Raw genomic sequence first — 25,011 nt, 5'->3', positions numbered from 1 at the left:
GTTCAATATATTTCTCAACTGATACAGCAGGTATAATCAGAGGCGTAGCTGGGGGGGGGGGGGGGGGGGGAAGGGGAGTACATATGTCCCCGGGCGCCAAGGTACAGGGGCGCCAAAATGAGGCTTACAACGTTACATTATAATAAGTAAACAAGGGTAATATTCAAAAATGTGATTAAACGGGGAGGGGGCTGGGGCGCCAATTTTATAGTTCGTCCCCGGGCGCAAAATATCATAGCTACGCCTCTGGGTATAATAGAGACCCCCCCCCCCCCCCCCCCCGAGTTTGCCACAGAGCGCTCGTGTAATATACGGTTTAATACAAAATACATGATTGTGGGCAGGAATATACAAATTTTGGTCGATATACATGATCGTTGGTATCTATTCAAACGAGGGCCATGAAATACATTAGCAAATTCCTACAGTATTTTAATGCAGGCGATTACGAATTATTTAAACCACGTTTTTCATCTGTCACAGATTCTATAATCATTTTGAAGTGGCTGCTTTATCTCGAGGAAAACGAGCGGTAAGTGTTATACAAAACAAAATCTTAATAGCAATTTGATCACTTTTGCGTCATTTCACAGTAAGAATAGTAATAAATAGAGGATAATTTCTTTTCCTACGTTAGGCCTAATACCTGGTATGTTTTTTAGTGTGGTACACACACAAAAAACAACCCCAAAACAACACTAACAACATTTTAAAAAACCCACAAAAACAAGTGCCGTGCCGAAGCCACGGGCTAAAATGCTTTATTATCATTTTTTTTAATTTATAGCATCAATCACAAATTGAAATATATACAGTATTAGCGTTGGAAAAGAAAGTTTTCTTTTTGTTATATTTTTTTTTCTCACCCTAGCGAAACACTTTCTGCAAATGACCTTAATAAAGAAAAATAATAAATTAACCTAAACCACTTTGAATGTCGACCGTATCTTTTATTTACACGGCATCATGCGCGGAAGAAAATACCAACTGAACCGGGATTTCAGACAGCAGATGAATTGAAGTTGATTCATTGAACATCATTAGCAATTGTACAATCAAACAGATGCAACAATGAAAAGTGGAACTATGAAAAATCGAGAATGTTAGATTTGCGAAGGATTTATTCCGAATCATTGTCTGCTAATAGAGAATTCATGTCAGTTGCTGTGTCGGCGATGCTCACACAGCGCGCCGTCCAAATGTGAAGTTGCGTTTTGCTGACAGACATAACACTGTGCCATAATTTATCTGATGGCATGTAAAGAAGCTGCTTAAATTATAGTATTTGAAAGTTTCTTCATTTTGTAAGAGCTCAAGAAATTAATTCTGGTTTGAAAGACAAGATGACGGTAAAACTCAGAAGACGTAGCTGTACAGTACCGTTGGTGTTGGAGACATCATAATAAAGGTAACTGCGTTAACTTCGCTTTTTGTTTGGTAATTTGTTGGATATTATCTTTTGCTGATCTTATTTGAGCTTGGAGTAAATTTTACATTCTGAACATTTTTATTTGCACTTATCTGCTTAATATGTATTGCTGGGATATCATATAGAATATGAAGTCAGTATAATGGTACTATATTTTACATATTTGAATGATAAAAGACTGGTAAATGATATAATGATAAACTACAAAATAAATAATTTGCCCATTATCCCAAATATGTTAATTAAAACAAACATTGAATGTAAATTCAGATATAATGAGCAGTTGTAAGAAGTAAGAAATAACATTTTATCCATTGAACCTGTTATGTGTTATCATCATCAGTTTTAAAATAAACACATGGAGACAAGTTTGCTTAAATTCTAAAATTAACACACACACACACACACACACACACACACACACACATATGGTATTTTAATCTAATACAGAAATGGTGACATTGATATATGCAGACCAATAGTTCTTTTTCTTCTACAGATATAAATTAAAAAGCCTAATTCTGAGAGTTTCACCTACAACATTCATGATGGGAAAGGGCCACTAATTAAGAGCTGACATATGTGAAAGAAAAATACCATCCATGTTGAAAAGGGCTAGAGGTAATGTGAGAAAACATAATTTATCAATCTTATTTAACATATTGTTGATATTTTATCTCAACTGGTCAAAAGGCTAAGTGGGTTTATGTAATGGTCCAGAGTGTGTTATTTATTTCACATCCCCTTCTGTCTTTCAACAGTAAGAAATTAGCTACTTTGGAGTCCATAGTTCTGATCAATTTGTTTATATAAAACCTGGTTTTGGGCTTAAATCAACATCTTGGATAAATCTAATAATGAGCAAAATCCAAGTATATACATGTGATCATGTATAAGATTAGTTGAGTTTTTTAACCAGCCTAAAAGCCATACTTCCACAATATAGGCTAAAATCATTAAGTTGTCCTTGAAGTTTGATGAGTGTTAAACCATTAATAATAATAAGGTGATCTTTCATCTGAGTATGTTACCACCGCATGCAATATTTATACATGTAGTGCAGTTTTTACTAAACTTAGAATACATGCTTATATAAATGAGATCTAGATTGAAGAAGTGAAGATGCATACAAATACATGAGGTTATAACCACTACTGCTGATTCAAGTTTGATCATGCTTGGCCATTGGGCTTATATAGTCAAGTTTCACAATGATGTTTATTATGAGTGTGATAAAGGTATGGTAGTGAAGTGACCTTGCATCTGATTGGCAGAGTTTCTTATGATTTGCACAACAGTGTTTATGATCCAATTTAGATCTGACTTGTTTAATTATTTGCTTGTATGTCTGAGGCTATAAGCAAAATCTATGCATATAATGTGGTGGTTCTACATCTCACTAGCCATTCTTGCTACTGCTCTTAAAACTATTTCTCATTAATTTTATCAGACTTGGTGAATAGATTTATCTCATCAAGATATAGCAAAAGAGCAATTTTGTAAAAAAAATATTCATTCATATTAAACTCAAATTCTGCATCTGATTGGTTGACCTTGCAAATACTATAAGGGCTCTATTTCTGACAAAAAGATTATTTTGATCTAATGTAGCAGAAATGCTTATATGATCAAAACATTGAACATATTTGATGACAAATAAGAAATAGTTTTTCATGCAAATTTGATAAACATTGATAAATCGGTTCATATCATTAAAAGCTTGGAAGAGTTTGATTACATGCGAGACCATCACATATTAATCATTCTTTATTTAGAGAATTATTTTTGTCAGTATTTAGTAAAATATGTAAAATCAGTATGGACTGGTTTTGTTATGTACAGCAACACTAGTTGTTTACTGAGTACTGAGGGAATTGGAGTAAGGCAAGGGTACATTGCAGTAGGTAACCTGGTTGACTTGATAACAGGATTTTAACACAAACATTTTTATCAGGAGTCAAGCATACTAACCATTGATTCACTGCAGATCCTGCCCCCATTAGTTACCTTTTAATACATAAAGCATTTGGGTTTTTTATGTCACAAATCCCATAGGGATTAAAATTAACATCATAGGTCTCACTGGATAGTTTCGTATTTTGACATCCCTCTAATTTTTAAGGTAGAAGGCATGAACCTAATTATCACAAGCCTAGCATTTATAAATTTACACATAAGCTAAATCTATAATGTGGTTCAGATTTACTTTGAGTTAGGCATGGAAATAGGTTGGCTTGTTGGTGACTGCCTGTCACAGTTAGATGAGCATTGGAGATCATATGCGTAACTTAGTCTGCAAATGAGCTGCTGACTTTTATTTGTGTCTGCTACAGAGGTAAATATAAAAAAATCTTGATGGTAGAGGGGTGATGAAAAGTATGCTAATTTGTTATAGTACTAGTGAACTTTATTCATGCATAAGGCACATACTGATTCTTTTAGTTGCCTTGTCACATAAAAATATTGAAAATAGCTATTTCTAGTAAAAAATGAATGTAAAATGTACCTGCATCCTTTGACCCTACCAGAACCAAACTAAAAGCTCAAATTTGTGCAGCTGCTTTTGCTCATCACAAACATAATTGGGAGTATAACTGCTAACCCTACCCTCTAGCACACATTTAAGATCTTTAGAGTTTTTAAATACAGCCAGGAATTACATCACAATTAATACTTCCAGTTCAGTACCCACGAATGTAGTTCTAGTCTATTTTTAGAAGATTTTTTCCTCTCATTTTGGTGGTGATAGAAGAGTTTTATTTATGCATTTTTGGTAGGGATTTAAAGGTAACTGTTTATTCTTGATAATATGAGCTCAGGGTGTTGTTGTCTGTATGTATTTTGGCGACAGTGCACAGTGAGTAATAAGGCCTTGGTGATGATCCGGAAGTGAAATACGTGTTCTGGTTACATGCTGTTATGTTGACAGTCAATGATCTAAAAAAAGAGCACGTCAACCTTTGACAAGAACTTCACCGTGAAGTCATCTTTGAAGGTATTTTAGATTAACATATGATTTGCATTGATTGTCACACAGTGGAAATGACCTTTCCACTGTGTACTGAGAAACAAATGTAGAGAACATATAGTAAAATTAATTGTGTACTATGTCCTGTCAGGGCAGTATTGGAGCAAAGTTTAAATTGGTATAAAATCTTTATTATTATTGATAGACACATGAAATTTTAATATGTCATGTATATTGACTTTTAAAATATAAAAATGAAATTAAAAGTAAAAAATTAATTTTTATTTTAAAAATTTTAATAAAATTTAAAAAAAATTTAAAAAAATAATTAAAAAACCCCAAAAATGCACATATATAATATTTTTGGGAATCATATTAAATGTTATCAGCATGTATGTATTCCTACACCATATAAAAGCTCCAATGTTGGATTTTTGTCACATTTTGTCAGAGAAAATATCTTTGTAGTCAAAATGAGACCTTCATTAAAAATACATGAAGACAAAATTATAATTTGTATTGGCCATTCAGACTATTTATTAGGGGTCCAATCAGTTAATTTATGTGTTTACGATGGGGTCACTTCCTGAGTAACAAACATCTGCTTGTATAGCCTTCAGTAATTCTTTATAAACATAGTTATAAGGTATTTAGTGAGAGGACAGCAATGAAAACTTTATACTAGAACCTACTCAAGTTCTGTACTAAATCATTTTAAGCTGTCTGAGAATGAAATACAGGTCAAAGGGATAAAATATGCTTCCCCCAGGTATATTTACCCTTGGATGTAAGAAAAAAGCAAAATGATGTAAGTTGAATACAAAATGCATTCCATTTCATTGTTCAGTTAGGTTAAGATATTATTGGTGTAGTGCGGCATTGTGGCCTATATGATGTTATGGGAATTCTAATGATCCATCTTGCTTTATGCATTATTAATTACTAATACTATTTGTTAACTGACACTCTAAAGATTACATAAGAAGCATTCAAACAAATTATTTGAATTTAACTTTGTACATGGTTACATATCCCACATGTACAAATATCCATCCATTTTAGAATGTTTGGGATCAAAAGTTCACATTCAGTACATCATATAGGCTGACATTGTACCTATAGTGAACCTGTAAAGCACATTTATGGCTATGTGCACTGAAAATATCCCAAAATGTTATTTTCATCATGAATATGCCTATGTATGGTAACATATTTCAATTTAGTACTTTGACAGAGTGCGGTATTGAAACATCAGCTGATATCTGATTCCACTCAATCAATAAGCTTAATAATTGGTAACCAACACTCTTCAAAATACCATATAAATGTTCAAATAGATCATTTGAATTATGTTTGCACATTTGATCTTAACAAGTACATTGTATATGCCCCACATATGCAAATTTCCATCCTTGTTTACAAGTTTTGGGGATGAGAATTTCACATTTAGCTGATGATATAGGATTTATTGGTGCTTATAGTTGATTTGTATGACCACATTTGGCTGTATTCACTTGCAATATCCAAAATTGTTATTTCCCTCATGAATAAGAATGCTTATAGTAACACATTCTAATTTAGTACATTGTCACTTGACTTTCCTGTATACTGGTATGTAATAATGTTTACACCAATGATCAAACCTCACCACCCCAACATTGCCTTAAACTTTATGATACATAGTCTACCTGATTAGTTATTTAACTTGTAAATGGCTAAATGTGCTTCTAGAAACCTCATATACTTTTAGGATGAATTTAACACTTTAATACATGGCCATTGCTTCACATTTCTGAGTGTCACTCTGTCAAGTTTAATATTTTCCCCCATGCTTGCAACCTTAATGTTAATTTGAAATCACCATATCTAACACATTTTAACTTCATTTACATAGATCTTACTGTTTTCTAGAATTAAGTGAAACATATTGTATCTTTTCAGGTCTAGCCTGGTATCTGGAACAAAGTGTTAGAGTTGGATCAGCTTGGAAGCTCTCCTGAGTAGTCTGGTGGTAATAGCATGGTTTCATAAGGGCATGTGCAGTGTACTGCCATAAGTGACCAAGATTAGTTCATATCACCACACTGATATATGGCACCTCAAAGACATGGCTTAGGTTTTCATGGGAGAGATCAGCACCATTTTTCAGTAAGGTAGAACCTCCCTAGAAACTATTTTCCTATCCCATTGCCACCTTTTGTTGTTATCGACATTGAAATGGAATGCATTTTTGCTATAAAACATGGTAGTGGTCCCATTAGAACTTTAAATCTGAATGTGCTATTAGTTATGGAAACAACTGCCTAAGTACCTGACACAATAAATGTGGAACATAGCACCTGTCAGTGTTTCTTTAGTGTGTACACCTATATGCATCTGGACAGGCATATTGCGGTTTGCTGCCAAAATCACTATGAGCTATGATGCTTCACTACCCCTGGGGAAAATGTTATCAGTTATACAGACCCAAACTACCATTTGTTTTAAATATCATTCATTAGTCAACTTTTCTGTCTAAAATTTGTCAAACTGTGTTTTAAAACTTGTATGAAAATTTAAGTTTTCAATAAAATTTAGTTTTTAAAATTTAAATGTTTATTTAATTTGCCATTAAAACTGAATTTATCAACATTTGTAACTTTCAAACATATTTTCAGACAGGGCTTATCTTGTATCACAATTAGGTTTTTACTGCATTGAAAAATTCCTATAATTAAGGAAGATATAGCAAATTTAGTTTTGGTTTCTCAAGAGCACTTGGACCAGAACTTGCACCCTGTGGAACACCAGCACTACATACTTTCTGACAGGTGTCACATGTTTTCCTTGCAAGGAAATTCAAAAAGACTTCATGTATAAAGTTGAAATAGGTATAGCATGCAAATATAAAAGTTTGACTAAAATTGTCATAAAACATGGAGCCTGTCAGGAATTACATCACAATTAATACTTCCAGTTCAGTACCCACGAATGTAGTTCTAGTCTATTTTTAGAAGATTTTTTCCTCTCTCATTTTGGTGGTGATAGAAGAGTTTTATTTATGCATTTTTGGTAGGGATTTAAAGGTAACTGTTTATTCTTGATAATATGAGCTCAGGGTGTTGTTGTCTGTATGTATTTTGGCGACAGTGCACAGTGAGTAATAAGGCCTTGGTGATGATCCGGAAGTGAAATACGTGTTCTGGTTACATGCTGTTATGTTGACAGTCAATGATCTAAAAAAAGAGCAGGTCAACCTTTGACAAGAACTTCACCGTGAAGTCATCTTTGAAGGTATTTTAGATTAACATATGATTTGCATTGATTGTCACACAGTGGAGAGGTCAGTACTGAGAAACAAATGTAGAGAACATATAGTAAAATTAATTGTGTACTATGTCCAGCCTTCTAATTATACAAGTTTCATTACATTGGTCAATAATTAGTCACATGTGATGACACTTGTAACTAATCAAACCACAGCAACTGAGAGCAGACTAAGCACTGATATTTATATGGTACAGTGGCAATATACAGTCTGTCTGCCGCAACACATGAAACAAACTGGACAAATCTGAAAGCCTTGAATTTGACTTTATTTATCTGTATGGTAGAACAGAACCTGAGTTGAAAAGCTTTTAAAGAAAGACCTTGATATCAAACCTAATAATAACTGCAGGAGTTATATTATGGGTAATTAACCATTCTCTCAGTTTCAAACTGGGCATTCTATCCCATGGGGTTCTAAATGTAAACCAAGTGTAACTGATATCCTAATGAACTGTAAAGACCATAGCAGCACAACAGCAGGGGACCAGATATGTCCAGATCCAGAAATCATAGACCAGTTTCAAACTGATGATGAACCACATAAAAATTACACATCTGCTAGAACTTATGTTATGAAGATAACTTAAATTGCATTATTATTAATCCTCCTCCTCACATTCATCATAATTGAGATGCATCATATATGTTTTATTGTAAAATAGTTTATGCAACATAATTCAGTGAAGACCTTTGCTGCCAATTTACCAGTGAACCATTTGTTTCAATGAACATATTTTATGTTGTAACAAGGAGCATCATTTAAACATTATGATACACTTATCATACCTGTATATGAAATCTTAATACTAACACTTATACTTGCAATACTACTACTAATAAAAACACCTGCATTGATAATTTGATTATGTTCAATTGGACTTGTATCTAAATGATCACCAGCTGTATGAAAAGACATATTTTAATATATAGATATTGGATGGAATACTAGTTACCACAATTGAATAGTCATATGATAAATGATATATTATTTTAAACAATTTATATTTGCAGTGAAACATACTTTTACATTATTTTCCCTTAAATTTCATTTATAGAGCAGTATACTCTGCATTCATTAAATTACTGAAATGGTTAATAATACAACAACAAATACTGCAACTTCCAGAATCACAAAAATCAAAAGATATAAACAGAAACTTCCCTACATGTATCAACAGTTGTCACTTAATAGACAGAACTATGAAGATTTAGAATAGGATGTTAACAAATTAGGTATTCGAGTTAAAAAGAAAAAAATACCAAGTAAGCTTACTACCAAAAAATCAAACAATAACAGTGAATTTTAGTACTTTCCCAGGAAACAGAATATATGATTTTTCTTAACTTGATCTGATACATCTTAAATCTATAGAAAATGATTCATATTGTATGACTAAAATATTATGTAAACAAAAATTCCATCACTTTTTTCAGATGCAACATGCATACCCCAACCCATCCTTCTTGATCATAAAGTATACCAGCATTCCACTATAAGATGGGGAGCTGTAGTGGCTCAGTGGTTAGCTTTCTGGATCTGTGAAATAAGGTAGGTTCAAATTCTACCATCAGACCAACCTGGGTTAGCTACCATGGTGTGTCCTAGGGCAAGGCACTATACTTAAAGTGCCTTGGCACTAAATAACTTACTTGTGTTGGTTTACCATAAAAGGCCAAACCAAACACAAAAAAACAACAACTTTAAAATATGAGTTTTGTCAATACTAAGTAAAGGAAAATCATACTGAAGAAATGTTTTTGTTAATACAGTTTAATGGATCTAAAAAATCTCTTTCTTCTGCAGGAGTTTAAAATGTTAAATTAAAAAGGTCATGGTACACATTGCTTTGTTCGTACACATCAGGCTCCGTAACCCATATCCAACTAAAAATTTTAGTAGAGTCTGAATAAAACATATTTTAATCTGGATGATAATATTCTTTCTCCATTCATATATTACACCACCAAGATTGATCCAAATAAGATTACATTTTACTATAACACTGAGGATGAGTATGCCTCTTAACAACTGACAAATGTGGAGAGAATGGAGTTAAACTGAACTTTGATTTCTTTTCAACCATAGCACAAGATGATCATTTATTATGAAAAAACCTGAATAAAGTTGGAGTTCATAACCATGACAGTCTTGATATAATATAAATTCAATATATTATTGTTGTCTTGAGGTATAGTTCTGTATATTACAATCTCACACAAGATCAGGGTATATTTTAGTACCATACAGTTAATTCGGGATTGTATTAATACCTATTCTGGTGAATGAACATTAAATAAGATTTACTATTTTGGAACCAGTTGCAATAAAGTTTACTAAACAAGAGAAAATATGACTTTACTATAATATCTAAAATGTAAAATCTGCAAACAGAATACTTGCTTGACTTTACACTTCAATTATTTATTTGAAATGAATTTATACAAATGGCATTAAATTGGGTTTCAGGCTGGTAATGACAATGGTAGTAGTGAATAGGGACGGTCTAGGGACTAGGGAACTTCCATGTTAAAAAGGGTATATCCACTCTGGGGACTATGTAATTTAACATGGGAGAAAAAAAAATATCCATTCTAGGGACAAGGGGAATTTAACATGGGAGAAAGAAAAAAAACTATTCACTCTAGGGACAAGGGAAATTGAACATGGGGAATAAATCGTGGGACTGTCTTGGGACTAGGGGAAATGGAACAGGGTCGGGACCCTATTTTAATAAGGTCCCGACCTGATGGGTCTATGAAAATGGAACAGGCGAAAATTGAAACAGGGAGGGGTCTCTATTTTTTTATTATTTTTTTAAACAAAAAAATAAAAAAAGGGGTAGGCAATTGAAAGTCAAGATCTTTTCGAGAGATAGGAATGGCCCTGAAAAGGGCCTTTGGTTTTATGTTAATATACCCTTAACATAAAGGGCATCTGTGACATCTTCTTCTTGACCTTAGGCTGCAGGACCATAGATTAAGACTCTTTTGAGGCATCCTTGATGCTCCACATAAGATTCTTCGCATCCACAGGCTGGTGTCTGTCCTGTGGATAACTGTCCAGTTGGATCGGACATACATTGGTATGTCCGTCCGGAACATCATCGAAGACACAAGCGTTGAAGATTGTACGTCGGTCCACATGTTGGGGTGCAGAGTAACAGGTGAAGGAATGCAGTGAACTGTACTTATTTATAGGGAGAGGAAGGATTGAAACGGATTGAGTTTGTTGACCAATCCAAACACGCGTTACAAAATTCAGTCAGCCCACGTCCAATCCGAAGAGAGCAGTCTGTGACGTCACATAGTCTATATAGATTCGCTAGCGCCTGTGCGCAGTCAATCTAAGCGACAGTTTTTCAACATGACGGAAACTCAGAAAACGACCAATTGGGGTGCACTGATGGTGGAGACTACCCAAGGGAACCCAGACTTACTTTCAGAAGAGGTGAATTGGGATTTTGTGGATTTTTTTACCTTGCAAGAATTTGTTCCTGAACCTTCGTCACCTTCTCCTTCATTACCGCACATGGAAAATTTTAGACAGAGACAGAAAGAAGAATTGGAGAAATTTATACAACAGCAAAAGGAAGCGGAACAAGCTTTTCTCCTACAGCAACAGCAGCAAGAAGAAGAGGTAAGAAAAAAACAACAAGAAGAAGAAGCAGCAGCAAAGAAACAAGGGTGTCAAAATCAAACGGTCATGGTACTGTTAGACATTTTAGCGGAGTTAAGAAGTCTGAAACAAATGTATCAGACTTCTTTATTATGGCTGAAGAGAATACGACCTTCCCAAGCTAAACACTCCAACCCTGTGACTACGCCTACCGCACCACCCTTAGTGATTTCAACGAAATCATCATCAACAGTACGCAGTCCATAATTAGGCCTTGGCCGTGGCAAAGGCTTAAGACAGTTAAAGTTGATTGTTTAAACTCACCCCTTACACCAAAAGAGGCCCTTTTCAGGGCCATCCACGTCTCTCGAAAAGAGATAGACTTTCAATTGCCAATAACTAAAAAAAATCATTTTACCCAATAGTACCTGTCTGTGTATGAGTGTGCGTGAGTGTAGGTTCTTATTTTAAAATCAAAACCCAAAGACACTTACCTTTTATAATTAATTTATTCTTTTATAAATATTTACAATTCACAATTCACAACAGAGCACTTTAAAAAGTTCATAGACTTATTCTGTCTCATTGTTCACTCTCTGTTTTTTTAATTTCTTCACCGTCATAGTCTTTTCCTCCTCTTCCTCCTCACTTTCTTCCCTTCTTTTCTTCTTCTGTTTCTTTTTCTTCACCTGTCTGTTTTCTTCCTCTTCTTCTTCCTCTTCCTCTGAAGAATCCCTCTCTTCTTCTGACTCCTCTTGTTTCTTTTTTGGGCAGTCTGGTGACCAATGTCCTTTTTCTTTACAATAATAACAGGTATCTTGACTTTTGTCTCTTCTAACCCCTTTTTTTTCTTTTTTGACGGTCTGGACACTCTGAAGACCAATGCCCTTTCTTCTGACAGATATAGCAAGTATCTTGACTTTTATCTTGAAAGGAAGGAGAGTAGTCCCTCGGCTGGTCTGAAGAGAATTTTCTAATGACCCCTCGCAAAGCTCTGATGAAACGTTCGATCTTGGTAGTCTCTTCCATCGTTGTGCTCAGTTTGAGAGTGAAATGAATAGTGAAAGGACAAGACACATACCCTTTATATACGCTGGTCTGCTATGACTATAAATTAGTCCATGGTGTTTAAACTTTAGTCATTTGACTTTTTGCTATCGAGATGAAATGATCCAATTCATTTGAGAAGAAAGAAGAAGAAAGTAAGAGGCAGAAACGTGATCTATCGCCTCGTACCAGGGCTGAAGTCTTGGCACAAATTCATGCCAGTGATTTTGAAGAGGACATGAGTGAACCAGAATCCAAACCCTCTAAACAAAGTTTACCACCCTTAGTCAACCCTGAATAGTACTATGACATTCGAGAGACGGAAAAGCATCCCTCTAGAAAATTTAGAACTACGGCTTACAAATACACAGTGAAGTTTAAAGATTTCAAGTCTGAAGTACTGTTAGAGAAAGCAGAAGGGTTCATCACCGACATGTGGGATTCTTTGCTCACCACACTCAAGCGACAAAGTCAACCCAAAGAAGATGATCGCTTGAGACTTTCCATACAACATGACGGCTTGAAATCCCCTGTTTGGATCGAGTTTAGCAGCCCTGCAGAATTGACCACTTCCAAAGTCATGGACAAGATTCAACACGTGCAACAATCTAATGACCAGTTTGACATCACCGATGGAAAAGCCACACTGGACATGACCCACGTCTCTCCTCCTCAAGGGACCGGACAATGCAGAAAGACCTTATTGGTCAACAACCTTCGCATTACCAAAACAAGTCTTGTCCAAATTAACAATTTTCAAGACCACATGTGTTTAGCCCGAGCCATCGTGGTGGGATGAACCTATGCCGACAAGAACGACACGGTAGAATGGAAAAGAGCCTGGGAGAACATTCGAAAATCGAACCGAGCCAAACAACGAAATGAAGCAGAACTTCTGTTACAACAAGCATGCCTGTCCAAAGACACATCCTGTGGCATTCCTGAGATGCAAAAATTGCAAGATGCCCTAGCTCCACGATACACCTTGAAAGTGCACCCTCAAGAAGTGCGCGGGTCTCTGTTGTTTCGAGGCAAAGACTTTAAGGATGGAAAATACATTCACCTCTATCATCACGATGACCATTTCGATACCATTACCACTATCACTGGATTCCTGGGATACAAATATTACTGTGAGAAATGTGACTTATGATGGTTATAATAATCGAGAGCAACACAAACATTGTGGATCGAAATGCTCAGGATGTTTGGCCTCTCAACCCTGTCTGAGCGAAGGGCAAGAACCAGTGCATTGTCCTGCTTGTCTGCGCACATTTGTCGGCCCTGCCTGTTACCAACAACATCTGAAGATGCAAGGTTCACAGAAGAAATGTGCTTGTCAACTCCTGAGATTGTGCCCAATGTGTGGACAAGGTCTATGTATCAACAGTACCAAGGCACACGTATGTTCAGGAAAGAAAAAATGTCACATTTGTCACTGCATTGTGGACTTGGAACACCAATGCTACATGCAAAAATACCAATCCCAACCAGAGAAAGAGGATGGTCACAAGAAGAAGAAAGGCAATTTCATCTTTTTCGATTTCGAATGCATGCAAGAGATCGGTATTCACATTCCTAATTTCTGCGTGGCTCATCGAGCGTGCGAGAAGTGATTCAAGAACCTATCTTGAGTTATTGCCCTCACTGCAGTAAGATTCCTGGAGGGCGTGAAAAAATCTTTCAAGGACCGAACACACTAGCCGATTTCACACAATGGGTCTTAGACCCCATCACAAGACGTGGAGCCAAGAGGACATCGAACATTATTATGGAGAATGTCATCACCATGCCACGGTGATGGCTCATAATTTCTCCGGATACGATGGACAGTTTCTTTTGAGATGCTATACGGAACGTGGCACCGAGCGTCCTAAAGTCACTTTGAACGGAGCCAAAATCATTTTCTTGCAAGTGGGACAAGTGCAGTTTAAAGATTCGATGAGCTACTTAGCCATGCCTTTGAGTCGAATGCCTAAAATGTTTGGAATGACAGAAATGGCTAAAGGGTACTTTCCACACTTTTTCAATACAGAAGCCAATCAACACGCCGTTCTACCCCATTTGCCTCAGGCTCACTATTACGACCCTGACAACATGCGTACCGAACGAGAAACTTTCTACGCTTGGTACCAGGCTCACGCCTCCGACCCTTTCGACTTTCAGAAGAAATGCTAAAGTATCGTCATTCCGACGTGGACATTTTACGGCGATGCTGTGGAAAATTTCGAGAACTGTTCATGGAACACGGAGGGGTTGATCCTTTGAAAGAAGCTTGCACCATTGCCAAAGCGTGTTCCTTAGTCTACCGACAACGATTCATGCTTGAAAACACTGTGGCTGTCATCAGTCCTCAAACGACCAACTATGTCAAACGTCAATACTCGGTCAAAGCCCCATGCTGGTTGCATTACTTGTGCGACAAGGAAGACAAATGGATTCAGCATGCCCGCAACGGACAGGGCGAAAAGATCATCGGAATGCATTCGGTTGATGGCTGGGACTTAGAAAACCCCAAGATCATGTACGAGTTTAACGGTTGCTTATTTCACGGATGTCCCGTCTGTTACCCTGACCGCGGCACTAAAAATCAGTTCTTACAACGAACCATGGAAGACTTGTACCAGGCCATTTGTCAGCGACGCCTAAAGTTAGAACAGGAAGGATACCAAGTGGTGGAAATGTGGGAACACAAATACGATCACCGTTTGAACACCGATCCCGAGTTTAAACGCCTCATGGAAAGTTACCAGTTCATGGACCCCCTGAACCCGAGGGATAGTTTGTACGGAGGAAGGACCAATGCCACCTGTTTGCTGTACCAAGCTGATGAAGAGAAAGGAGAAGAAATCAAATACTTGGACGTGTGTTCACTGTAGCCCTACGTGTGCAAATATTGTTGCTTTCCTGCAGGGCATCCACAATTGTTCACCGAACACATCGACCTAAAAAACATTTGACACTACGAAGGCTTGATCAAGTGCAAAGTTTTGCCTCCCACGAACCTATACCATCCCGTCTTACCTCGCCATTGCCAAGGCAAACTTATGTTTCCTTTGTGCCGTACTTGTGCTGAAACGTGCAACCAAGATCAACCTTGTCATCACACCCAGGAAGAACGGGCCTTGACGGGGACATGGGTCAGCGTAGAATTGTTCAAAGCTCTGAACATGGGATACCAACTGTTAGAAGTGTACGAAATTTGCCACTTTCCCAAGACACAATAATTCCACAAGGGTGACCCCACGCAGAAAGGCATTTTCGCAGACTACGTGGATGCCTTTTTGAAACTGAAGCAAGAAGCCAGTGGCTATCTGTCCTGGTGTCACACTCCCGTAGACCAAAAGACATTCAGAGAGAAATTCTGGGCACAAGAAGGCATTACTTTAGATCACATTGAGAAAAACGAAGGCAGGCGATCGTTTGCCAAAGTGATGTTAAATTGCTTGTGGGGTAAAATGGCACAATGACCGTGTTTACCCAAGACGGAGTATTTGACCGAACCTTCCCGCTACTTTCAGATGATTCACAACAAAGCCAAATTCATGAAACACGTGAACGTCGTTCGTGAGGATTTGATCTTGGTGAATTACGAAGAAGATCTGAACTTTATAGAAGATGACCCCTTTGGAAATGTCATCATTGCAGCTTACATGACAGCTCATGCTCGCTTAAAATTGTACAAAGCTTTAGAACTGTTAGGGGAACGTGTCTTGTACTTTGACGTGGACAGTTGCATTTATATCGATCACCCGAGTCAACAGCACCCTGACATCGAAGGAGACAGTTTAGGAGCCTGGACAGACGAGCACCCCGATGACAAGATTCTAAGTTTCGTCAGTGGTGGTCCCAAAAATTACGGCTACGAATACTGGGACAAACAAGAAGTGCACACGAAGTGTAATTTGAAAGGACTTACTCTGAATTATCGTACCAGTCGAGTGGTCAACTTTGGCGTATTGAAAGAAGCCTTGCAGTCTAGAGAAAGTGACCACCTATCAACCCAACAAGATTGTACATTTACCCACACACCACATCGTCAGTCGACCCTTGGAAAAAGTCTATCAAATCGTGTAGCAGAAGCGAGTGCGGCTTCCCACCCACTTTACTTTGCCGTATGGACATGTCAGTATAAAACATTGGTTGTAAGAGGATAGCCACCCACCAGAAGGATGACTTCGCCACAGCAAGAATCGAGTGAGAAATCCAGCGAGAACTCCAAGTTCAAACCCTACCATTTTCCAGTCTTCTTACCTGACTATTGTGATTGTGCCCGTCGATTGGACATGTTTCAAAAATGGCCTACGGATAGGGAAGGATTACCTTCTTCGTATGTTTTAGCTAGAACAGGATTTGTCTACTTCGGACCTGAGTCAGGATTGGGATACGAAGTACAGTGTTTCGCTTGCGGACTGAAGTTACGAATGGATCTATGTATCTACAAAGATTCAGCTATTCTGGAACATACTCGATGGTCTCCGCACTGCCCTTACCTTTCAATGGCCTTTCCACCCATTAAACTACGGTACAATTATGACGGTACCTTAGAGACGGTACCTTCCAAAACTAGACGTAAACACATTGCATCCTATTTCATTGTTGTTTCTTTTCCACATAATAGCTTATTTTTTATAAAATGTTAAACTTTACTAATCTTTTTTCAAGATCACTTTAGTTTGCAAAAATATATCTTGTCATTTATTGGCATTCTACATTGAATTTTGTAAACTAGCTATAAACCTGACCTAATTACTCAACTGCTGACAGAAACAGTCTACAGTAAATGTATTTCATTTCTATAGCTCGATGGATAAACATTACATCTTTTAAAGCTGTGTACAGAATAGGCCGACATATCACGAGTCAGGAAAACATGGGGGTGGTATCCCCTGTGTCCAAAATTAATATCATTTTGAATAGAATATTCTAGTGACAATTGCCTCTTTTCAAATGGTAAGCATTGCTTTTTTTTATTTTCGTCAATCTGTCAAATTTGGTATGCATTTTGCTTTAATATTTGAGATGGAAACCTTAGGTGCATAGAAATGTCAGACAGCATTGTACATCATGGATGGTGTCCAACATACTTTTATGATCATAAAACAAAATCCCATTGTTTTAGTTATGGCCACTGATTTAAAAAATATTCATCCAAGCTAAATATAATAATAATAATAATGAGGACTTTGTATAGCGCCTAATCTTTAGAAGCTCTAAGCGCTTTGCAACATTAGACAACATAAAAACATACACAATGATATGATTACAAAAACAAACACCATGAAATTAGAAAACATAAAAAACATGCTGAGAATATTTAAGGTAGTTAACATTATTAAGTCATTAAGTTTGTTTTTGCAGTCAGAATAAGTAGTTTTGAGAGCACTCTTGAATGGGATCACTGTGTCTTTGTGTCTAAGTTCAGTGGGCAATTCATTCCATGTTGCTGGGCCCTGGTATGCAAAAGAATGCTGTCCATGTGACTCTGTTTTCATAGTGAGAATAATGAGTATATGATTGTTGGAAGAGGAGTGTAAGTATCTTGCTTGTGTGTACACATAGGTGAGGTCGGATAGGTATGTTGGACTAGAGTCTGTCAGTGAAACGTAGCACAGAGAACTAATGTTGTGTTTGATTCTGGATCGAATGGATAGCCAGTGTTGGGTACAGAGCAGCGGGGAGGTGTGCTCTGATTGTGGTACTCTAAGTATGATCCAAGCAGCTATGTTTTGAACTTTTTGAAGTCTCTGCAGTAGATATTAAGATGAACCAAACAGAATTGAGTTACCATAGTCCAGTCTTGAAAGTAGTAATGAACACACAAGTGTTTTAGTGGCATCAACTGAAAGATATCTGAGAATGGAGCTGATGCGTCTCAGCTCAAGATATGCAGCCTTGCATATGTTCATGACATGTTGGTGCAGTGTGAGAGTACTGTCCAGAGTAACACCTAGGTTTTGTACTGATTGTGTGAATTTAATGTTGGTGTTACTGATATTTATTGTTTGAGGTAAAGGATGTGAATGAGAAAGTCTTTGTGTTGTAATCAGAATGGCCTCAGTTTTATCATCATTCATCTGCAGCTTGTTACAAGTCATCCATGATTTCACATCAGAAATGCACATCTCTACACCTTGGATGGTAGCATCAACTTCAGTTGGGTGGCTAGATTTGTATATTTGGGTGTCATCAGTGTACAATTGGTGAGACACTGGATGATGATCTATGACACTTGAGAGCAGCTGAGTGTACAGAGTGTAGAGAACAGGTCCAAGAACAGACCCCTGTGCAACACCACAACATAGATCAACTGGGCTGGAGTGTTGTTGTTGTTGTTGTGGGGTTTAACGCCATTTTTCAGCACACGATAGGCTATACATGGCAGCCAGTATTAATGGTGGAGGAAGAACCCGGGAAAACCCCGGAAAGAACCACCGACCCTCGAGAAGCTACTGGCAAGCTTTCTCACATACCCACATTGGCTGAATCTTAGACTCGAACCGCCGCAGACAGAGGTGAGATGGCAGTGATCCGTAACGAAGAGCGCTTTAGACCACTCGGCCACTCGGGGCCCCGGGCTGGAGTGTAATCTATTTGCAGACACAATTTGTGTCCTGTGGCAAGGGTGATATGCAGATTTTACATTGCTAAAAAGACTGTTTGAATTCAGACAAGATGCAAGCTGGGATTGAACAACCTTTTGTAAGATTTTTTATATGAATTGGAGATTAGAAACCGGGCAGTAGTTCTTTAAATCCTTATGATGTAGTGTTAGTTTCTTCAGCAGAGGTTTTACAATGGGAGTTTTGAAAAATGATGGAAATTATGCTGATGAGAGAGAGGTATTAATAACATCAGTTAGTGAAGGCAATACTGGATCTAAGCACTCAAGCAGCAGTAATGTTGGAATTGGATCAAGTTCACATGACTTTGGTGCACTCTAGGATGATTACTTAAAAATGCATTTATTGGTGGTGAGAGACTAAATACATGACTTGATACTTGTGTTTAGCATTAATTGGAAAGCTGAAGATTAGTAATCTTTTGACATACATATCTTAATTGTACCATTTAATTTACAAAATTCAGTGTAATTTGCATTGGTAAAATGTGTAGCACAAGAAAAGTCATTATGAATCAGAGATAAATCATATCTTTGTTTTGTCTGGAGCTTGACTAATTTATTGCACATTTCTGTACACTATTTTGTCTTTAATCCAGGATTATTCACTGCATTCGGATGCATTTCATGGTGAAAATTCACCAGCTGGATTTAAAAGTGGTGAATATTGCTAGCGATTGTTCTGCAAACCCTGTATGTCACAAGGAGTCAGTGTATTCAAGGACTCATACAGTATTTACAAGTTCTCATTGACATTTCAGATGAAAATGAAGAACTGAAAAAAGATGAAAATCTCAAGTGGAAACCTTTCTGGTCAGCCATCTCATCCAAAACCTCCTGAAATGGAGAGTATTTTGCAGACTCCAAGATTTCCTCTTATCCTGCTGGTATGTTCTATTTAGTTTATCTGGTCTCTTTTTATTTTTTATCAATTGCTTTCATACCATGCCACAATTGGAAATTCTTTATCAAAAGTATGTATAAATTTCATCATTTTTCTGTCTGTTTAATAAGATGTGTTTAAGAGTACTTACTTACTCATGATGCTGTATATATGAGATTAGATGTTTTGTTAAAAAAGAATGCATTTTGTGATATATTGTATCACTGCTTTATATACAGTGGTCATTGCAACCAGTATGCATTTTGTTTACATGCCAAAAAATCCAGTCTGATTTCTTTGTTTCTTTTTTACTGCAATTAAGGAGTAGTGATAATCTTTATACTCTTAGCTGCATCCAGAAGGACAACACCATCACCATCCCCATCCACTCTGGAGTGGAGAATATAAAGATTTCTCTCTGCCAGTTCCTCTGCAAGTAGTAAGTATTGAGGATGGAAAAAAATGTACATTATAGAATAATGAAACAAATACTACAGGTGTTGACTTTTATATAATCTCTTATTTCATTTACAGCTCTCTAAATATGAGTAGGTCAATTATACACTGTATTTATGAATTTAATTCTCATCTAAGGTAGTAGAACTGTTTTATGTTTGACAAAATGTTGGGTAATTTGTGACCATACACTAAAAACACATTTTGTAGCATTTAAAATTGCTTATGTTCAATGCACGTAAAACTCATTGGTTTGTTGTCACTTCAGTTGATAATAGTCTTGTCATCTTGTAGACATTTTGAATGTTAGTGTTCAATGCTAAGGTCATATACATTGATTCAACATCAAAATTTGTTTGCAAAATGGAAGATTATGACATGAAAGCACAAGCTCTTGTAGCTTAGATACTGTTATTTCAGAACATTGTGAGATGTTAATTAATTAAATTATAGGTCATAAAACATACTGTTCAAGACTTATTTGTGCAAATAAACAATGAATTGTTTTTCATTGATGTGTCAACTGTTCATCATTCCATTGGTTTTTTTTATTTTTCTTTCTGATGTATACCATTGTCTTGTGTAAGTCAGATGCCTAAACCATCTACATTGAATGCAGACTTTACAGACACCAGCAGTGAAACAACATATCCAGGGAATAAAAAAATAAAGGATTATGGGAAAAGTTTTCATATAAACTGTACAAAAACCATGTATTTCATTCCATAAATATATTTCATTGTTAAACCCATGTTCACTGTACATATCTTTTTAAGGAGTTTATAATAATGATCTTGATCTTTCAAAACTAATTTCATCACAAATCTGTTACAGATTTCCAGTTCAATGTACTTATGAAACTGGACACAAATATTGAGAATTTGTTGGAGCAGCTGGCCCACCAAGTTCATACACAAGGCCCAGACACAGAATATAGAGAAGAAATTCTTGCAATGCCATGTGATTCAGTGGAGGAACTAGAGGGCCTTTGCCAGAGGTTGGAGGAGAATCCCAAACTCTCCAAGAAGATGGTAAATTGGGGCTTTATTTTCTATTTAAAAAAACTGTTATAACCTTTATTTGCTGTTGTGAACCTCAATATGCATTATGCAAGTTCTGCAGTGCCTGTATAATTATTTTTGGGGGTGGGGTGAACATGTAGTGGTCGGCTGTTTTGTCTTACGGATGTAGGCCAAAACATGTTTAGAGATGAACATGTAACAGGTATTTTACTACATATACACTATTACATATTATGTGGCTACTTTAATTCAATCCTTGAGTGAATGTCATTTATGAAGTTAATAGATTCACGGTGGTTAATTTGGTTTATAATTGCTATTAGTACATTGTGTTGCATAGTTAATGTTATCAAATTTTTTTCAAGTTAGAGAAATTAAATTTGCTTGCAAAACCATGGCAAAAAATAACTATATACAAGCATATTTTGTCACATCGATCATGAAATACTACTACTAATAATAATATCAAAATCAAAAAATAGTAATATTATTATTATTATTATTTTCAGATATGCTACTTGAGCTCCCTTGGCAGGTTTACAATTGGGGATAGTGTCTGCAGGATGATGAAAAAGCTTAAAACAAAAAGACTGGCCAGAGTATAGTCCAAAGGGACGTAAAGGGAAAAAAGCATTTCAAGAGCTTGTGATATGTCAGGTTTTGATAAGTAAGTATGGCTTGATTTAAATTGTGTTTTTCATGTGACTTGCCAGAGATTTTTAAATGAATTGATAAAGTAACTTGAGACCACATTTCAAAGTACATGTTTTAAAAATATTCCATTGATTATTGCTGGCATTTAGAAAAATGCAATGCATCCTTTGTTGTGAAACTTTTTTAAAACATTGTATTACTCTTGCAGAAGCCTGCTTGAAAACTAATGGCAAAGCAAAGGCAAATGGAATGGAAGAGACCATATCAGAGACCCTCAAATATGCACCCAACCAATGCAGAATGATAAAAAACAAGGTAATCCAAATGACTCTTATTTCATCAATATTGGATTCAGTTTCGTCTTTTAAAGCATAGTATTTGCAAAGCAGATGCATTTCTAAACTGATAACAAAATCAGCTTATCCTATTGCCCAGGACTATCAAAGCTAGAGTCCAGCTAACTACAATATGCGTATATCTTGTCTGATTGAACAAGTGCCTCCATTTGGAATTTTTATTCACATGAAATATTTGGATGAAATAAATTCATCTTTGTGCAAATTGATTGCACCATCCACTTGCCAGAAATGACAAGTAAGTGCAAAGTTATCTTGCATCATGGCTTAACGATAGTAAGGGAAGCACAAGTGCAGTGAAGAAAATTTCATACATTTTTATAATGCTGATTAACATGACTTCTGCATATGTAACTAGTGCTGAGATGATATGACTTTATTTAAGCATTACAATTTTGTTTTAATTTGCAGGTGCCTGAGCAGAAGAAGTAATAGATAAACTTTACAGTGGAGTTGGAGACTGATTCTGATTCATAACCTTAATTAAATCTAGAAAATAAACATTAAAGTCATATTAAAATATCTGTTGTATTGTTTCCTTCTTTCATTTTTCTCTTAAAAACAAATGTCTGAACCTTTAGTCTGTAAATTCAGTGGATTCCTTATCAGCCCATCTACTTTTACTTTACACCATGCTACTTTAAAAAAAAAATGAATTATCCCCATTGGGGTAGGTCCCCCCAACCCCCCACCCTACTTTGTCAACTTACCTGCCACATTTAAATCTAATGGAAGGCCCTGCTGTAAAGCCTGTTAGTAAAACTACCCAACAAGAGGATTTCATACATTTGCAACTCCTAGGTGGATGGTAATGTTTTCATTTTTGTAATGTAGATTTGGACATTCTTGCCACCAGTATGGAATATGTGTTTCAGAAACACAAGCAGCTTTCATCAGATTTGCATATAGGTTTTATATGTTGTGAGTATGTTGTAGGAAGTTTTTTTAAATAACATCATATGAGATGATGCCAGTGGAAATGGCAGAAAAGTGTCTGTATTGTTCACCAACTACACCTTGTTCTTACAAAATGTGGCTGTTACACATTCCCATGATGATGTCACTGACAGCCATCAGTGAGGAATGCCCCAACAAGCATAATACAAATTGCTTCCATTGTAATTGTTACAATTCCATTCTGACCACTCCGGTGTCCTAGTGGTTAGAGTGTCCGCCTCAGAAGCGGGAGGTCATGGGTTCAAACCCCAGCCAAGTCATACCAAAGACTTACAAAAATGGTATTAACAGCTACCTCGCTAGACGCTCAGCATTAAGAGGTTAGTGTTAGGACTGATCGGCCTGGTGTCAGGATAATGTGACTGGGTGCAACATCATACTACATGTTTGCAGCATGATGCCCCAGTGCTATACATCACTATAAACTGCCACACTGCAGACATCGTAGCAATATGACTGAAAAATTATTCAAGCTACGTTAAAAATCCAATCACACACACACAATTCCATTCTACGATCCAGAACCAACACTAATTCCGTACTACAGTTCTTGCATTTCAATCCAATTTTGCTTTTGAAATGTAGTGCCACTCAATTCATAATGAACCCATTCATTTCAAACACTCGCAAATACATATTATTCCTGTCTACAACTGAAAAATATCTATATAAAAAAACGTGTAACTGTGTTTTATGCAAGGGCATGGAGATGCACAAAAACTTGCACCTGAAGCTTGAATAAATCCCCGACTGTGGATAAGACTTTACCCATCGATTACCCCAGCTTGGGGATAAATTCCGACCGTGGCGATTTATTATGTATCCTATGACTGCTCCAGCTTGAGGGCAAAATCCAAGCACATCCCTAAAAAGATAACAAGTATAGCGGCTCTTTACCTTCTGTAAATGCCACTTGAGCTTCCTGATGCTGTTGTATCTGCCATTTGACAGAATCACAAATGTGGATATATTTCTTAATTGCCTCTAGTTGTTGAGTTAGTTTAGCTGTATGAAATTCCTTTGTGCAGACTCACTCATTATTAATATTACAACAGTGATTTAATTACACATTACCTGTCAGCACACCGATGATAAGTCAGTTATTTTATAACACACCAGCAAGCTTGCCCCTTGCACCCCCCCCCCCTTTTCTTTTATTTGGGCACCTGTGGACATGAATCTGCAAGGCTCAAATTGTCATTTTTAATATAAGATCTCAACATTTTTAAGACCTTAATTTTAAAGACATCCTTAAAACCCCCAAAAGGTTATCAACTGGATCACCAGCCTTCGTTTAGAGTAACAGCAAGTATATATATATATATTTAGGTCTAAGGAAACACAATAAAAATGTTTGATTTAACAATGACATATTTGCCTCAGGTCTGTGATCCTGAAGTGAATATTAACTGTCCATTTATTTTCTTGGCTTTTCTTTACTAGGAAATTGATTATAGAGATTTCTGCGATGGTGAAGGCAATGTAAAAATTGGTTACTATAACATACTTTTTACGCCATGTTTGAAAAAATAAATCCAATGGAAAGGTTATAGTCTGAAAATCTTCATTAAATTAAGTTAATATAGGGGAAAAAACTTTAAGAGTTCATAAATATTTTTCAGTGCTGAATAAAGATATAACATAACACTTTCTGCTGTGATTTTAATAGTTTCTGAGAGCATGAAAAATTTC

At 36.4% G+C, this 25,011-nt stretch overlaps 1 long non-coding RNA gene across 14 annotated transcripts; it reads left to right on the top strand.

Moving 5' to 3' along the window:
- The first annotated feature begins 794 nt into the window (after positions 1–794).
- LOC149783621 (uncharacterized) lies at positions 795–22,884 on the top strand. 14 transcript variants are annotated; one of them, XR_016413631.1, is made up of 10 exons: positions 806–1,408; positions 1,929–2,050; positions 6,339–6,550; positions 9,141–9,255; positions 19,753–19,878; positions 20,224–20,313; positions 21,165–21,361; positions 21,862–22,019; positions 22,215–22,321; positions 22,774–22,884. It is a non-coding gene; the product is annotated as an uncharacterized LOC149783621 (long non-coding RNA). The 14 variants fall into 14 exon arrangements; XR_016413632.1 differs by having other exon boundaries at positions 20,197–20,313; XR_016413636.1 differs by lacking the exon at positions 19,753–19,878 and having other exon boundaries at positions 805–1,408; positions 20,197–20,313.
- The last annotated feature ends 2,127 nt before the right edge of the window (positions 22,885–25,011 follow it).

This window comes from Sinohyriopsis cumingii, chromosome 14, assembly GCF_028554795.1.
Source record: "Sinohyriopsis cumingii isolate HCF-2022 chromosome 14, ASM2855479v2, whole genome shotgun sequence".
NCBI classification, from domain to species: domain Eukaryota; kingdom Metazoa; phylum Mollusca; class Bivalvia; order Unionida; family Unionidae; genus Sinohyriopsis; species Sinohyriopsis cumingii.
This window is presented reverse-complemented; position numbering and strand designations above follow the sequence as displayed.